General features: G+C 39.5%; 1 protein-coding gene across 2 annotated transcripts in view; it reads right to left on the reverse strand.

Annotated features, from left to right (window-relative positions):
- Window positions 1-19,298, reverse strand: part of LOC119825569 (cytochrome P450 3A11-like) — a 794,398-nt gene that overhangs the window by 188,969 nt on the left and 586,131 nt on the right. The window lies entirely within an intron of this gene.

The following is a 19,298-nucleotide window of genomic DNA, read 5'->3' on the forward strand; positions in this document are numbered from 1 at the left end:
TAGTATTCTAACATGTATATATTCTACAGTTTCTTCATCCATTCTTTCACTGAAGGGCATCTAGGTTGTTTCCAGGATCTGGCTATTACAAATAATGCTGCTATGAACATAGATGAGCAAATGCTTTTGTAGTATGATTGGGCATCTCTTGGGTAGATTCCCAAGAGTGGAATTGCTGGGACCTGGGGTAGGTTGATCCCGAATTTCCTGAGAAACCGCCACACTGCTTTCCAAAGTGGTTGCACAAGTTTGCATTCCCACCAGCAATGGATGAGTGTACCCATTACCCCAGAATGATTATTATTGGTGTTTTGGATTTTAGCCAATCTGACAGGTGTAAGATGGTATCTCAAAGTTGTTTTGATTTGCATTTCCCTGATAGCTAAGGAGGTTGAGCATGACCTTAAGTGTCTTTTGGCCATTTGAAATTCTCCTGTTGAGAATTCTCTGTTCAGTTCAGCGCCACATTTTTAATTGCTTTAATTAGCTTTTTAAAGTCTAGTCTCTTGAGTTCCTTATATATTTTGGAGATCAGGCCTTGGTCAGTTGTGGGGTTGGTGAAGTAGAAAACTGCCTTTGGACATACCAGAGTAGCAGTGAGGGTCAGTTAAAGTTTCAAAAGGAAACCCTCTGATGGGTCATTTAGGCAAGACCACGGGACTGGAGACCCTGGAATGTCTTTTGCTTCTGCCACATCTTTACATGTCTGGTGCAACACTCTTTCTCTGGTACCTAGCATGGTGTGAGTGGATGTGGGGAGAACTCCACTGCCTGTAATATAGTGTGTTTATTTCTTGGAAACATTCTGTTCTACTGGGTATTTTTACCCGTGGATTGTCAAGAAGATGACCCCATGTTATGCTGTACTGTCTTATTTGATAATATTAATTATAGCCTATAAAGAGTTTAGATGAACAAAAATAAATACGAGGATATGTTTCACAGATAAGGCCATTGAGTTCCACCCTAGGAGCTGCTCAGGTTAAGCATTAAAAGGAAAGCACCTGAGTCCAGGAGTCAGGTTGGCTCCATTTCTCTTAATGCTAAAAAGAGGCCGTCATGTACTACTAGATAAATCAAAGCTCCAAAATAACTTCAGGGTAGACCAAATGCCTTGCTAATAGTTTTAAGATAAATAAGTCCAGAAAACAAGCTAAAGTTTACAAGAACACATAGCTGAACTGTCTGACTCATAAGCCTAGGTTCAAAAGTACAAAACATTCTGAGTGTTGTTAGCTCCCCTTGCTAGGTCTTGTTAATATTCAAAGTGATGATTAATACCTTATACCCATTTCAGTCCTCAATCCCCTGATATAAAAAAAACTATTGATGAGTGGGTATGTTAAAGATTTAAAGTACATGTGACTGATTCTTTTTCGTACATAAAAGTTTAGGTTCGTGATTCCTTTAAAACTCCTTACCTTTTAAGATAAATAATAATTGGCTCTTTCTTTGTAACTGAAAAATGCAGCCTGCCAGTAAAAGATCTGACAAGAACAGCTGGCTTGCCCACACAGTTAATCAATAACAAGTTGCTTTGGTATGAATGTATGAGGGTTCTTGGGATAATTTGTTTTTCACCTGTTATATGTAAAATATTTAATCATGTAAGGTAGATAAAAACATGTTTTACCTATATTCATTAGAATCATTCACTTGAAAAACAGAGTGTAACCACATTGTAATTACTATATTGCCTGAAAAGCTTTGTTGGGGTATGTAAGCTGTAGAAAAATGTATACATAAAAAAAAATAAAGTCTAGTCTCTTGAGTTCCTTATATATTTTAGAGATCAGACCTTTGTCAGTTGCAGGGTTGGTGAAGATCTTTTCCCAGTCACTAGGCTGCCTTTGTGTCTTAGTGACTGTGTCCTTTGCTTTATAGAAGCTGCTCAGCTTCAGGAGGTCCCATTTATTCAATGTTGCCCTTAATGTCTGTGCAGCTGGGGTTATACGTAGGAAACGGTCTCCTGTGCCCATTTGTTGTAGAGTACTTCCCACTTTCTCCTCTATCAAGCTCAGTGTGTTCAGATTGATATTGAGGTCTTTAATCAATTTGGACTTGAGTTTTGTGCATGGTGATAGTTATGGATCTATTTTCATTCATCTACAGGTTGACATCCAGTTATGCCAGCACCATTTGTTGAAGATGCCCTCTTTCTTCCATTGTGTCCTTTTGGCTCCTTTATCAAAAATCAGGTGTTCATAGGTTTGTGGTTTAAGATCCGGGTCTTCTATATGATTCCATTGGTCGACTTCTCTGTTTTTATGCCAATACCAAGCTGTTTTCAATACTGCAGCTCTGTAACAGAGTTTGAAGTCAGGGATGGTAATGCCTCCAGAAGTACCTTTATTGTATAAGATTTTTTTGGCTATCCTGGGTTTCTTGTTTTTCCATATAAAGTTGATTATTGTCCTCTTAAGATCTGTGAAGAATTTTGATGGGACCTTGATGGGGATTGCATTCAATCTATAGATTGCTTTTGGTAGAATTGCCATTTTTACTACGTTGATCCTCCCAATCCACGAGCAAGGGAGATCCTTCCATTTTCGGGTATCCCCTTCAATTTCTTTCTTCAAAGACTTAAAGTTCTTGTCAAATAAATCCTTCACTTCCTTGGTTAGAGATACTCCCAGATATCTTATGCTATTTGTGGCTACTGTGAAAGGTGATACTTCTCTGATTTCCCTCTCTGCTTCCTTATCCTTTGTGTATAGGAGGGAGATTGATTTTCTGGAGTTGATCTTGTATCCTGCCACATTACTGAAGGAGTTTGTCAGCTGTAGGAGTTCTTTGGTGAAGTTTTTGGGGTCGCTTATGTACACTATCATATCATCAGCAAATAACGAAAGTTTAACTTCTTCCTTTCCAAATCAAATCCCCTTGATTCCCTTATGTTGTCTTATTGCTATTGCTAGAACTTCAAGCACTATATTGAAGAGATAAGGAAAGAGTGGACAGCCTTGTCGTGTTCCTGAATTTAGTGGGATGGCCTTGAATTTCTCTCAGTTTAATTTGATGTTAGCTGTCGGCTTGCTGTAAATGGCTTTTATTATATTTAGGAATGACCCTTTTATCCCTAATCTCTCCAAGACCATTATCATAAAAGGGTGCTGAATTTTGTCAAATGCTTTTTCAGCATCTAATGAGATGACCATATGGTTTTTTCCTTCAGTTTATTTGTATAATGGATTACATTGATAGATTTTCATATGTTGAACCAGCCCTGTATCTCTGGGATGAAGCCTACTTGATCGTAGTGGATAATTTTTCTAATGTGTTCTTGGATTTGGTTTGCCAGTATTTTATTGAGAATTTTTGTGTCAATGTTCATGAGTGAGATTGGCCTGTAATTCTCTTTCTTGGTTGAGTCTTTGTGTGGGTTAGGTATCAGGGTAACTGTAGCTTCATAGAAGGAATTTGGCAGTGACTCTTGTGTTTCTATATTATGAAATACCTTAAGGAGTATAGGTATTAGGTCTTCTTGGAAGTTCTGGTAGAATTCTGCAGTGAAACCATCTGGTCCTGGGCTCTTTTTGGTAGGGAGGTTTCTGATAACAGTTTCTAATTCTTTGCGACTAACAGGACTATTTAGAGCATTTACCTGGTCCTGGTTTAACTTTGGTATATGGTATTTATCTAAAAAACCGTTCATTTCTTTTACATTTTCCAATTTTGTGGCATACAGGCTTTTGTAGTAAGATCTAATGATTCTCTGAATTTCCTCTGTGTCTGTGGTTATGTCCCCATTTTCATTTCTGATCTTATTAATTTGCGTGTTCTCCCTCTGCCATTTGATTAGTTTGGCTAGGGGTTTGTCAATCTTGTTGATTTTCTCCAAGAACCAGCTTTTTGTTTCATTGATTCTTTGGATTGTTTTCTGTGTTTCTCTTTTGTTGATTTCTGCCCTCAGTTTGATTATTTCCAGTCTTCTACTTCTCCTAGGTGAGTCTGCTTCCTTTTTTTCCAGAGCTTTCAGGTGTGCTGTTAATTCTCCAATGAGTGCTTTCTCCGTTTTCTTTAAGTGGGCACTTAGTGCTATGAACTTTCCTCTTAGCACTGCTTTCATTGTGTCCCATAGGTTTGAGTATGTTGTGTCTTTGTTTTCATTAAATTCAAGAAAGACTTTAATTTCTTTATTTCTTCCTTGACCCAGGTGTGGTTCAGTAGTTGACTGTTCAGTTTCCATGAGTTTGTGGGCTTTCTGGGGGTAGCATTGTTGTTGATTTCTAATTTTAATCCATGGTGATCTGATAAGATACAACTGGTTACTAATAATTTTTTGTAACTGTGGAAGTTTGCTTTGTTACCAAGTATATGGTCAATTTTCGAAAAGGTTCCATGAGCCGCAGAGAAGAAGGTATATTCTTTCCTATTTTGGTGGAATGTTCTATAGATGTCTGTTAAGTCCATTTGGTTCATTACCTCTATTAAGTCTTTCATTTCTCTGTTAGGTTTCTGTCTGATTGATCTGTCCATTGGTGAGAGAGGAGTGTTGAAGTCTCACACTATTAGTGTGTGTGGTTTGATGGCTGCCTTGAGGTCTAGAAGTGTTTTTTAACATAAGTGGGAGCTTTTATATTAGGGGCATAGATATTCAGGATTGAGACTTCATTCTGAAGGATTTTTCCTGTTATGAGTATAAAGTATCCCTTTCCATCTCTTCTGATTGATTTTAGTTTGAAGTCAACTTTGTTAGAAATTAGTATGGCCACACTGGCTTGTTTCTTAGGTCCATTTGCTTGATACACCTTTTCCCAACCCTTTACTCTGAGTAGGTGTCTGTCTTTGTGGTTGAGGTGTGTTTCTTGTAAACAGCAGAATGTTGGATCCTGTTTTCGTATCCAGTCTCTTATCCTGTGCCTTTTTATAGGTGAATTGAGTCCATTGATATTAAGTGATATTAATGTCCAGTGGTTGTTAACTCTGGTCATTTTTTTTGTAGTGGACTTTGTGTGTTTCCCTTCTTCTAGTTGTGCTGGTGAAGGGTCGCTAGATGCCTGAGTTATTGTCGGCGTTGTTGGACTCCTTGGTTTGTGATTTTTCCTTCTATTACTTTCTGCAAGGCTGGATTTGTGGCTACGTATTGTTTAAATCTGTTTTTGTCCTGGAATATCTTGTTTTCTCCATCGATGGTGAATGCAAGCTTTGTTGGGTATAGTAGTCTAGGCTTGCATCCATGTTCCCTTAGTGTCTGTAGCACATCTATCCAAGCTCTTCTGGCTTTCATGGTTTCCATTGAGAAATCAGGTGTAATTCTGATAGGTTTCCCTTTATATGTTACTTGACCTTTTTCCTTTGCAGCTCTTAATATCTGTTCTTTATTCTGTATGTTTTGTGTTTTGATTATTATATGGCATGGGGATGCTTTCTTTTGATCCAGTCTATTTGGTGTTCTGTAGGCTTCTTGTACCTTCATAGGAACATCCTTCTTTAGGTTGGGGAAGTTTTCTTCTATAATTTTGTTGAATATGTTTTCTGGGCCTTTGAGTTGTAATTCTTTCCCTTCTTCTACCCCAATTATTCTTAGGTTTGGTCTTTTCATGGTGTCCCAGTTGTCCTGGATGTTTTGTGTTAAGAATTTGTTGGATTTGTTTTGTTCTTTAATCTTTGAATTTATTTCCTCTATAGTATCTTCAGAGTCCGAGATTCTTTCTTCCATCTCTCGTATTCGGTTGGAAATACTTGTCTCTGAAGTTTCTGTTCGTTTACTCAGAGTTTCCATTTCTAGTCTTCCCGCAGATTGTGTTTTCTTCAATACCTCCATTTCATTCATCATGTCTTGTACTGTTTCCCTTACCTGTTTGATTGCTTTTTCTTGTTTTTCTTGGGTATCTTTGAGAGATTCATTTATTTCGTCTACCTTTTTGTTTGTCATCTCCATTTCTTTATGGCAGTTTTTAACCTCCTGTTTAAGGTCCTTTATTATTTTCATAATGTATTGTTTAAGGTCATTTATTTCTATATCTTCTGGAGTAGGGTGTTCAATTCTTGTTCTTTCGGGATGTCTGGATTGTGGTGATGTCATGTTGCCTTTCATGTTGTTGGAGGTGTTCTTGCATTGGCGCCTGCCCATCTCTTCCTTCAAATGGAGCCGGGAGGTGCTTGGTGTCTTAGACCAATCTTTGCTGTGACTGAATCTGGATGGATCTCCTCAGTGCCAGAGCAGGAGCTATTCCTTGCAGCACAATCTGAAGAAGCCCGCACTCCCTTGCAGGAATCCTCAGACCTGCCTGGAGGCCCGAGTCTGACCCCTTTGGCTGGATGGCCTTAGTAAGGGAGCAGGACACCTGAATACACTCGGGAAGGCAGTCCAGATGGAACTCTCTGTACTCCATTTTTAACTGAATTATTTGCTCCTTTAATGACTAATTTCCTGAGTTCTTTGTGTATTTTGGAGATCCACCCTCTGTATGATGTGGGATTAGTGAAGATTTTTTTCTCATTCTGCAGGCTGTTGTTTTGTCTTGTTGACTGTGCTCTTTGCTTTATAGAAGCTTCTCAGGTTTAGGAGGTCCCAGTTATTAATCATTTTTCTCAGTGTTTATGCTACTTGGGTAATATTGAGGAAGTGGTCTCCTGTGTCAATGTATTCAAGAACGTCTAAGAAAATAATATGGATAGATTCTATTTGTAAAATATTGTATTTAACTTAATATTCACACATGCATGTTTTTTGCTTAATTTTTTATTTTTTGGTAATTTCATACCTGAGTAGTGTATTCATATCATTTTCAACTCCTCTTCTACACTCCAACTCTTCCTATGTCCTGACCACTCCCTCTCATGTTTATGACCTCTTCCTCTATACTCACTGTTGTTTTGTACACACACGCAACACACACACACACACACACACACACACACACACACACACACACACACATATATAAATGCTAGTAAGTCCATTTAGAGTTGCTGGTTTGTATACATATTTATGACTGACAAATTCGGATTGGACTATCTATCCGGAGGCTCAACCTTTGAGAAGACTGATTTTCCCCCTTTCAGTAACTATTGATTACCTGTAGTTTTTCCTCTAAGCGTGTACAATCTTCCCCCATCTACAAGGAATGTTAGCTGTTGTTGTTGTTATTCAGATCTTGTTAAGGCAGCCTCAGGGTTGGGGTTTCACAGGTACAGCTTCCCTGCCATGTCTAGAAGAAACTATGTAGCATCAGTTGTCCTGGTCCTTTGGACCTTACAATCTTTCTGCTTCTTTTTCTGTGATGCTTCTTGGATCTCAGATGTAGAGGTTGCAATAAATGTAATATAAGTATAAAATATAAAACCAACTTGGGATAGGTACCCTATGGTCACTTACTCTGAATTTTAACATGTTGTGCATCTCTGTAGTAGTGCCCATCTGCTGCAAAAGATGGTGTTTTTGATGAGGGGAGAAAGCTACACTTAGCAGTGGGTATAAGCACTGTTAACCCATGAGCCTTCTCTCCAGTCCAAATTTATGCTATTTAATATAATTTGTAATGCCAGTTTTAGAATATCAACGGCACTGTGAAGGGAAAGGATTGGGAGGACAAACAGCTTCCATTTCCCTCGGTGGCCTACTGAAATTCCTGCTATGTTTAAGCTGTAAGGTAATGAGGGCTCTTAAGACCATGGCTTTTCAGCTCAAAAGAAGCCAATGTTGTAAACACAGAAGATTAAGGTGGAAATATGAGGAGGGGGTAGAGCAACTATAGGTCATATTAATGGTGTGGTGACTCAGGGATGATATGAGCAAAACAAAGAAAGGGAGGCAGGAAAGTTTTCAGGGCATGAGACATCTGGGGTGGAACAAAATCCTGCATCTGGCGGCTTTCCCCATGTACCTGCTATTCCCTAATCCTGCCATGTGGATGCTTTAGTGCAAAGGGAACACCTGACACAGAAACTCAGGGCAGAATATTTCTCTCTATAGGAAAATAGTGTTTCCTTCTTGGATCTCAAATATCTAGTTTATAGGCTAGAGAGATGGCTCAGTGGGAGCTTGCTGCTGAGCCTGATTACCTGAGCTTAATCCCTGATAACCCACAAAGAGGAAAGATAGAACTGATGCCCACAAGTTGTCCTCTGACCTCTACTGACACAGCATGGTATTCATGTGTATTCACAGAGAGAAGTAAAGAAATTAATAAAAATTTAAAAGCATTTTTAATATTTAAAAATTTTATTTGACATATAGGAATGTTTGTATAGCCTTGACTGTTCTAGAATTCACTCTGTTGACAAGACTGGCCTTTAACTCAGAGGCCCACCTGCCTATGTTTCCCAAGTGCTGGGATTAAAGGCCTGTTCCACCACCACCCAGCCAATTTAGCAGGTTATAAACAGAAAAGAAGACATGAAGTTGGCAGGGAGTTTTGGGAGGGTATCCAAAGGTATTTGAGTGGGGCAGTAGAGGATGTACATGAACAAAATATATTGTGTGTATGCATGAAATTTCCCATAGCCTAAGATTTAATTATATTTTAAAAATATTTTGTTTTGAATCCTCCTTCATTAAGATGTCTATCTTCCCTTTTAGTACATGTAAAAACATCATGGTATATGGTAGTGATTCCAGTACTAGAAGGAGCTATACACAATACTTGATTAGAAAAGAAATTAAGAGTCTCACTCAGCTGTGAACCATGTTAGTTACAAAAGGACCTTCCTGAAAGATATGCCTACTGGTGCAATTGTAGCACAAACGTTATGGGAGTAACCAACCACTTTTTAAATTGGATATCAGGCCCATTCAAGGAGATGGACCCCATAACCAACACAGAGGTCAATGTGGCCAAGAACCTGAGACGAGATAAAAATGAGTTTTAAGAGAATACCTACTGCTACTAATCTATTAAATGAATATAGCAATAAAAAGGTTCCTAATGACATAGTAGTATATCAATAGAATAGTTCATCACTCAACCTTCATCAGAAACTCTTCTTCCTGTAGTAGACTGTAACTAACAAGAAAACCTACCACTTGTCAACATGAAGCGAGAAAGAGACTTTGGAATGCTCGGCTCTGCCCAGGATGTCATACCTCACTCCTCAAGGCTCAGGGATCCATGTGGAATAGAAGGCAGAAAGAGTCTAAGAGCCAGAGGTAGTGGATGACTTCAAGGAAACAGCATTTTCCAGACATGCAGCATAGAAGATGCACATATGAACTCCCAGAGACTGTGACAGAATTCACAAGATCTGCATGAGCGCAAACCAGACAAAAACTGAGTGTAGAGAAGGTCAGAATCCTCCCCCTAGCCAAGGAGATATTGTCAATTGATAGGTCCTGAGAGAAAGGAAAGCCAGTTTTCATCAATGGGGTGACACTGGGGTTTGTCAACTGCATTGCAGGGCAGGAATGGTTATCTACTTGAACTGGACTTCATGGTTTATTTTGTTTAGATTAGTCTTGAAACAATGAGAGATAATATAGAGCTGGATAAAAAGGGAGATTGGAAAAGCTCTGGAGGAGTTGCAGAAAAGAAATTAAATGACCAAAATATATTGTATGAAACACTCAAAGAATATAAAATATGTTTAAATAGGATTTTTAAAGAAAGATTTTTATATTTTCAGTGTAATATTGTAGAAGATTGGAGCCACAACATATTATACCAGTTTTACAATTAGTGTTGTTAAAATAATTCACATTTTCATCAAAAATTTAATGATCAATTCTAGAGACATGGTTACTTTCCAAAAACCTCAATCTAATTGTTGGAGATAGAAAGATTTGGATGGAGATGATCCCATGAGGACCAGAGAAGATGAATTTCTCATTCTCTTAGATGCCTTAGTCATTCCCTTTACATTAGATGATACTTTATTTTGATGCTACGGGAGCTCCTTCCCGCTCCTTCCCGCTCCTTCGGTCAATACCCTTTAAGATACCAGGCCAGTTGGGAGTGGTCTCTGGCTTGAAAAAGCAGTGGTAGCCATGTGCTCCCTGTCTTGCTTCAGACTCTGATTCCAGCTACCAGACTCTTTTCCTGGTCATGCAGAGGGCTGTTGTCTAGGACGGTGATCTGTAAGTTTTTCCCTTTAAATGAACAACCCTTTTATTAATCATAATTCCAAACTGCTATGGGATTGTTTTGTGACTTACTCCTTTACCTGGCACCCAACGTTTGGTTTTAGAACGACTCCCCACCCTCCCCACCCCTCCACTCACACCCCATATCTCCCCCCACCCCCTCCCCTTGGCTGCCTGCCATCTGCGGCTTGGCTCAAGTCCTCCCTCAGCCACAGACTCTGTGTGGAGCCATCAGTTCAATATAGAATCTCGAGCATTGGCTCTTCTTGCTGCAATTCTTTACATGCCTCCGACTGGCTTCAAGTCCCCTTGTACCCTATCATTTGCCTTCTGATGTGGATTTAAACTCAATGCCTCCTGGAATCCGTGACAGTCTCTGCCCACCTGGTTTGATCTTTTCTGAGCTGTTTTTAAATCCCCCTTGCAGTGCAGTGCTTAAGGAGCCTGAGTCAGAGTGCAAGCTCAAGAGTTTGCCAAATGCTGCTAAGCCCTTGGGGGCCAAAGCTCCCTGTGAAGTTCCTGCAGCTTAACTAGACATGCTGTTTGAACTCCCCACCACAACCGAGAGGATAGCTGCCACAGCAGCATTTGCAGCATGACATTTTGTCCCAGCATAGGATGGAGCAGCAGGATAGGTGCCCGGGGCAAGCTGAGCTGTTTATCAGCTGCTAGAAGCTCCCTGGGTTTTTGTGCCCTGAGCCTGGACTCTGGGTTTTCTCGTTCTGTGTACTATATCTAACCTCTCGAGTGATTCATTTTTCCCCAGTATTTCTTTCTTTCTTTTTTTTTGTTTTTCGAGACAAGGTTTCTCTGCAGCTTTTTTTTTTTAGAGCCTGTCCTGGAACTAGCTCTTGTAGACCAGGCTGGCCTCGAACTCACAGAGATCCGCCTGCCTCTGCCTCCCGAGTGCTGGGATTAAAGGCGTGCGCCACCACCACCCGGATCTTTCCCCAGTACTTAAAGAAATATCAGGTCAGATTTTAAAACAGGATTTGTGATGACACTGTTGTATCAGTTCCAGTCGTGACTCAGAACCAGCGCCATCTGCTGGTGAACAGGTAAAATGGCAGGTTTCATTTTTTAATGGGACTCTTGCTGCGGTTTTTGCTGCCACCATAGGATAAATCACAAGAGGCCTATATACCTATGGAGATACCTCAATTTACTGGTTATTAGGTTTCAGTTTTCTTCTTCATATTATGTCATTATGGAAGTATATGGCATTAATTGATAGTATTAATACCATGATAGGCAAAATTGACTCTATATCTAAGGGTACTAGGAACTTACCTGAGAGGGTCTAGGCTGTTGAATTTAACATTCAGAAGTTATCACAAGGTTTTGATAAGTTAACAGACAGAATATACCTCCAGGATGGCAATTTACACGATGTTCAGGAGCATTTCAAGGAGGAGATGTTATCTTTGAAAGGAAACATTAAGACCTTGGAATTGCAGGTGCAGAGTGGGGACCATAAAATTGATACTATAGGGAAATCACTAGAAACATTTGCAGGTCAGGAGATTCAGGCTTTATGAGAGATTATGATTAAGAGATTTGAAATGATTGAGGAAATTATTAGAGCTGATGATCAGGGTGAGAAGACACAAGGGCAGGATACACTGTCACCACCAGCTGTCAGAACTGGTCTACCCAGGATTTTAGTGACACACCCTGTAATTTACTCTGACAAAGCATCAACTTCTAAAGGCCCAAAGGGAGCCAAAGAAGGTAGATGGACACCAATAGGAATAAATGATCTGAAGGAAATTAAGCACACCATTGTTACTTATGGCTTGCACTCTACATTTGTTAAGGAAATGATAAGAAATTGGGCTTCTAATGTCAGGGCTATACCCTGTGATTTATCTAAGTTAGCATCTGCAGTGTTGTAAGATGGACTTTCCTTGATGTTTGGAATTTATTTCAGAGAAGAATCCAAACATATGGAACAGCAAGGGAGAGCAAAGGGTGTGGATATTTCCCAGGGTCAAATTCTTGGTGTAGGAGCATATGTTGATCCACAGGTCCAAGCTCTTTACGACAAAAAGTATTGTCCCTATGCCACAAAACAGCATTGAATGCTTGGGATAGAATACTAGAATCAGGGAAAAGGATCGAGTCATATATCAGGGTTAGGCAGGGACAGGGAGAACCCTATACTGCTTAAGGCTCTGAACGAACATAGGAGAAACAAACCCAGAAGTTTTATGAATAGTTCTTGAACCACTGGCTTTTGAAAATGCAAACTTAGAATGCAAAAAGATAAGTGGGCCTTTAAGGTCTAGATTAATAGATTCAGCATACCATGAATTTCAGACATTTAACTATGATGATGAATCTTGGGTAGGGGAAGCGATTTCCAAAGCAATGAGGAGACATCAACCTGCCCAATGTTTTTATTGTTGTAAATTAGGACATTTGAAAATTGATTGCAGGCAAGGAATTTCTAGGAATAATACCTCATCTGGGAATGGCAAGAATAGGAAACCTTGGCCTTCAGGTATATGTAGGAGGTGTGGTAAAGGATGACATTGGACCAATAAATTCAAATCAACAACAGACAGACAAGGCAACCCGATACTATGGGGAAACTCCCTGAGGGGCCTCTCGCAGGCCCACAAGCCAAAAATGGCCCAGTTATTCTCAGTAACCATGGAGGACATGTCTCACCAGGAAAACTGAAAACTCTAGAAACTTCTGTGCAAGACCATAAGGTTCTAAATGATTGTTCAAATTTGGAGGATAAGTCAGAAATTCAAGTAGGAAATAAGAAGCATATATTTTGGCAAACCTCCATAAATGATCAGAGACCAAAGCTGAGAGTACGTATAAATGGAATTGTGATTGTTGAGTGGATGTGAGTGTTGGGAGCAGTGAGACCCCAGATCGTGAATTTCTTGTAATCCCCTGATCTGAGTGCCTACAGCTGCTCTGAGCACGAGACCTTCAGGAGTTCCTGATGGAAGGAGAGTGGTTTCTGGTGGGTTTGGTTGGGGCGTGGCTATCTCTATATAATCTGCCTCTGAACACAATAAAGGGGGCATTTTTGGGGAATTCAAGGATGACCCATGTCGCTGTCTCTCTGTCTGTGTGTATCTGTGTTTTCTAACCTCCAGCCCCTTGCCCGAATCTCGTGAACTGGGTAAAAGCGCACCAAACGCTGACACGGGGGCGCATTCGGAAATTGGAGGTCCCAGCTGAGATTTGGGAACTAGGGAACGCTGAGAGGTTGCCCTCAGAAGGTGAGGGTGGATTGGGGTATGGTTAATCCTGATGTCCTTCATTCGGTTTTGGTTCCAAGAAGTCCAACCGAGAAAGAGGGGTAAATGAACAGGGTTGTCCCCAGCTGGAGGGAACTTATGTATTGGGAAAAGATAGAAAGAAAGTATATAGCTTAAAAAGATAAATGTGTACAATGTATGATATGTTGATTGTGTTGTCTTTTGTGTTCTGGACTGGACAAAGACATTTGATTCTAGGAATTGCTAAGAAAGTTATTTTGACTTTGAAATATGGGCTTAAGAATTTGATGCTTTGGAAAAGAGGTTCTGTTTTTGTCTCCACAGACAATGAGAGCCTAAGGATTTATTCGAAATTCATGTGGTTTGAATCCCCAAGACCTCCTGAAATATTGCCTTGGAGTGTGAGCGGCTGTGGCTCCAAGGCCACGCAACTCCAGGCGATGGGCGCTGAGGGGCTGTGATGTGTGCAAACCCCAGGACCTGCCTCGAGGACCAATGAGGCAAGAATGCTAGGCCCGCTTCCAGTGAGGGCCTCAGGGCGCAGAAGCACAGCATGACCTCGACTTACATCTGAGCACTACTGGAAAATGGCAGTAAATTGTAGTAAATACCCCCAAGAATGCAGTGTCCCAACTCAGCAGGAAGTAGCCAGACAGATTGACAATGCCCAAATTCCCTAAGTGGGGCCCCTTCAGTGGTTGCAGAGCAGCAAGCCTGCTTCCCTGAGTTCTGATCCACTTCATGCACCAGTTTGGACCCAGAACAAATGCAGCTGGGACTAGAAGGCAGCTGGAGCAGAGCTTTGCTGGTGGCTGTGGTAGAAGGCACATTGCTTCAACCCAGTCGATGCCTAGCCTAGCGGATGCCTCAGCAGTGCCCGAAGTACCTGGAGATACTGACCCCTCATTCCCCCGAATACTTAAGATCAGACACTGTTTTATAAAAAATTTAGGGGGGAGATGTTGGGAGCAGTGAGACCCCAGATCTTGAATTTCTTGTAATCTCCTGATCTGAGTGCCTACAGCTGCTCTGAGCACGAGATCTTCAGGAATTCCTGATGGCAGGAGAGTGGTTTCTGGTGGGTTTGGCTGGGGCGTGGCTATCTCTATATAATCTGCCCCTGAACACAATAAAGGGGGAATTCTTGGGGAATTCAAGGATGACTCGTGTCACTGTCTTTCTGTCTGTCTGTGTCTGTATTTTAACCTCCAGCCCCTTGTCCGAATCTTGTGAACTGGGTTCAAGCGCATCGAACGCAGACACGGGGGCACGGTGCCCGGCATGTGAATATTATCACTCCAGAATCTTGGCATCCTAATTGGCCTCTTCAAGAAGCAGATGTTCAATTACTAGGAATTGGAACCATATGTCGAGTTAAACAAAGCACGAGATGGGTTGATTGTATTGGGCCAGAAGGTCAAAGAGGAAAGCTAAGGCCATAAATAGCTGATATTGCAATAAATTTATGGGGCCATGACCTGCTACAGCAATGGAATACCCAGATTAACATTCCTGCAGTACAAGGAACTCATAATTCTGTGAAGGATGCAATAAGGTTCTACACACAAAGGTCACTAGCCATCTAGGCTGTACAAGAACATAAAGCAACTAACAAAAGCAACTAAAAATTTAGAGGTACCAACAACCCCACTTTTAAGATGGCCAACTGAGAGGCCAATATGGGTAAAGCAGTGGCCTCTAGCTGAAGATCAATTGTAGGCTTTAGAACGATTGGTATAGGAGCAATTAGATGCTCGACATATTGAGGAGTCAATTAGCCCTTAGAATTCTCCTGTGTTTGTTGTAAAAAGAAATTTGGTAAATGGGGAATGGTGAGAGATCTAAGGGCTGTCAACAAGGTAACTCAACCTATGGGCCCTCTACAGTCTGGAATTCCTCTGCCTTCTCTGTTACCAAAAGGATGGTCTCTTATATTTATTAATTTAAAGGATTGCTTCTTCACCACATCTTTACAAGAAAAGGATTGAGAAAAATTTGCCTTCACAGTGCCTACTTACAATAACGCTCAGCCTACTAGGAGATACCATGGACTCTCCTCCCACAGGGGATGCTCAATAGCCAAACCTTGTGTCAATACTTTGTGAGTCAGCTGTTGGAAACAATATATAGGCAATTCCCTAAATCTATAATTTACCATTACATGTTTGACATTTTGCTATCTGATTCAAGCATAGATACTTTAGAAAGAATGTTTGAGGAAATATAGTTTTGCCTAAATGGGGATTACAAATTGCTCTTGAAAAGATTCAAAGAGGAGATTCTGTTAATTACTTAGGTTACAGAATAGGTTTACATAAATTAGAACACAAAAGGCACAAATTAGGAGAGACTGATTACAGACTCTTAATGACTTTCAAAGATTGTTAGGAGACATTTCCAGTCTATGACTGGCTGTTGGGATAACACCTGATTTAATAATTCATTTAAACAAAACCTTAGCTGGTGATAAAGATTTGAATAGTCCCAGAGAATTAACAGCTGAAGCAGAAATGGAATTGACAATGGTTGAGGAAAAATTACAGGAGGCACATATGGATAGGGTGAATCCAAATCTCAGTTGTATTCTAGTCATATTGCCTTCCAGAATTTCTCTTATAGGAATTTTAATGCAGAGGGAAGATATTTTCGATGGATCTTTTTACAACACAAACCAAGTAAAAAATTAAAACCTTATGTGGAAAAGGTCTCTGAATTAATTATAAGAGGTAAACTGAGGCTTCATCAACTAGCTTGTATAGATCCAACAGAAATCATAGTGCCTTTCACTACTGGTAAAATAAAAAAGTTAATTTTAAAGAACCTCTTAATTGAATTACTGATTCACAATATGCAGAAAGAGTTATCTTCCATATTGAAACCACTGAATTTATACCAGATGATACAGGATTGACTTCATTGTTTATCTGGGTACAAGACATAATCAGAAATAGGCTTTATCCAATGTACATAACACACATCCAATCCCATACGGGTATGCCAGGTCCTCTAGCACAAGGTAATGCAGACATTGATTAATTATTCATTGGAAGCATGTTCTAGGCCTCAGAATTTCATAAAAAATCATGTCAATAGCAACGTTTTAAAGAAGGAGTTTTCTATTACATGGCAACAAGCTAAGGAGACTATAAAGTGATGCCCTACTTGCTCTTTATATAACCAAACACCACTACATGCAGGGACTAACCTGAAAGGTACTCAAAGGAATGAAATATGGCAGATGGATGTGTTCTCCTTTGCAGAATTTGGAAAATTAAAATATGTCCATCACACCATTGACACTTATTCAGGCTTTCAATGGGCAACTGTTTTAAGCTCAGAAAAAGCTGATTCAGTAATCACACATTTATCAGAAGTTATGGCCATACCTGCACAAATTAAAACAGATAATGGTCCAGCTTATGTCTCTAGGAAAATGAAATTGGTTTTTGCTTAAATATTAAGCATTTTACAGGTATACCATACAATGTTACAGGTCAAGCAGTCATAGAAAGATTAAATTGAACTATAAAAGATAGGTTAAACAAACAGAAAGGGGTGGAAAATGCCCCCAGGAATAGATTACATAATGCCTTTTTAACCTTGAATTTTCTTAACGCTAATGAGAAAGGAACAACAATGGCAGTAATACATTGGATAATGGAAAAGTCTGCTGAAGTAAATCAACCAGTTTATTTCAAGGAAGTGCTGACTTCACAATGGAAGCCAGGAGATGTGTTGTGTTGGGGAAGAGGTTTTGCTCTTATTTCCACAGAAGAAGAAAAATTGTGGATACCATCAAAATTAATAAAGGTTTGGTTTGAAGAGGAGAAACCTCTTGGAAAGGAGAAATGACAACTCATCCACCATGATGATAATCATACAGGTGGTAAGAAAAACATATGGAATGGGGGCAGGGTTCTGTTCTTATCCCTGCAGGAAAACACTCATCTTCAAAATATTCAAGGGACCCTGGATATTTGAATACTGACAGATGGGAACAATTATTACCCAATATGGATCACCAAGAAAATTGAATAGGTTCCATAAGTAACAATGTGTGTGTGTGTGTGTGTGTGTGTGTGTGTGTGCCTTTTTTATTTATATTCATAAGTATATAGATCTGGTTTTGGAGTTGGACTCTGGCTCAGTCCCTCTCTAATTTCAAGCCTGTTGTTAAGAGAAAAACCCAGAGTTTCTGTCTCATGTCAAGAGCCATGATATGGGACAGAAGGCAAAAAGAATTTAGAAAACATCTTTGCTTTTCCTTATACCTATCATGCCTTTCATTGAATATATATTTCTGTTTATGTCTATATAATTAATGTTTAAGTTTTCTACAATGAAAATGAATTTTCCTGCAGTAATCTTTGAAGTTTCCCAGAAGAAATGGGGACCCATAACAACAACTCCACCTGGTTGATATGATGTCATGATACTGATAGTGTTACTACAAGACCTGTTTTGGGTACCAGCTGCACAAGATGGTTCCTATTTGGTTAGCTGAAATGGTGCACATCTTGTACAACATTCTGGCCAGACCTCTACAAAATACTCAGAGACTATTTGCAGTCTTACCAGACATTAATCTTGAAATTTAACCATCATTTTACTTTCACAGGATCCCCCTAGAAAGAACATTGCCACCATGACAACTGGAAGTAATTTTAGAGGACGATGTCCCCTCTCCCAGCAAAGTTTGTCCTCAGGTTTAGGGAAATCATTTAGAGGTTGATTATAACCGATATATGGTTGAGAGTTGGGGGAGGAATTTTATAAGCTCAGGGATCTTTTTGAAAAAAAAGAGGGAAAATTGGATGATGGGATAATAGATTGGTATTTGTGAGTTATTATTTATAGATAATTACATTGGCATAGATTCTTGTATATGAATACAAAGTTAAATTATGTTGAATATCGCATGCATTGCATGCTTCTACCTCTGTTTAAAACATTTTTATATATTGATCTATATATATACATATATATATTGTATATATATATATACACCATATTGCAGTGTACATTTCTACCTCTGTTCAAGATACTTGTACATTGTTTACATTTGGAACTCATTGTTCTCATTTATTGTATAGTTGTTTACTGTCTTAGTCTTTAAGTTAGGTAGTAAAAATTATAGAACAATAGTCATCTATGTTTTTCATATTTATAGTTATACTAATGGGATATTTATATATTTATTTATTTGTTATGTATATAATATTCTTTCTGTGTGTATGCCTGCAGGCCAGAAGGGAGCACCAGACCCCATTACAGATGGTTGTAAGCCACCATGTGGTTGCTTGGAATTGACTTTAGGACCTTTGGAAGAGCAGGCAATGCTCTTAACCTCTGAGCCATCTCTCCAGCTCTCCAGCCCCTGGGATTTTTTAGATACATAAAGATTATATTCTGTATAAATAGATAATCTTCAACTTCTTCAAAAGCCATAGAAAATGGTATTTAATCTAACTTAGAGTTCTGTAGTAGTGTAGGATACACAATCGCTCCTGTCAACACTGATCTATTCCTGAGAGATTGTTGAGCACCCAAGACACTCCACTTGGAGCTTGTCTTCTTCTTGGCAAAACAGCCTCTGGTCAAGGAACTGCCCATACCTCAACTACTGACAAAATACATACTATCTGGAAATGGATAAGCAGAACCATCAAATCTTGCTAAGACAGGGTAAGAAGATTTTGGAAAATTTCTTGCCTTTAAAAATAATCCATCAGTTATTCTAGGCCTTAGTCAAAGTTGGTTGCTTCAATGCTGTAAATGTGACTTTGGGTGATTGCCCAGGTAGCCAGTTGTCTCTGTGATTTATTGCATGTTTTGGAAGTTGTTTGATTGCACTTCTTAATTACTCAAAAAACATTGTTTCCCTTCTCAGACCTTCGATGGTAGAAGACTAGATAAATGTAGTTACTTTCCTCTCATGACTTGGCCAAGTTATTTATTATACAAGACTTAAGCTAGTTAGAATAAGATATTTGCTTTTATTGTATATAGTTTTGTAGTAAGTTTGGAAC

Source organism: Arvicola amphibius, chromosome 10, assembly GCF_903992535.2.
Source record: "Arvicola amphibius chromosome 10, mArvAmp1.2, whole genome shotgun sequence".
NCBI lineage: Eukaryota > Metazoa > Chordata > Mammalia > Rodentia > Cricetidae > Arvicola > Arvicola amphibius.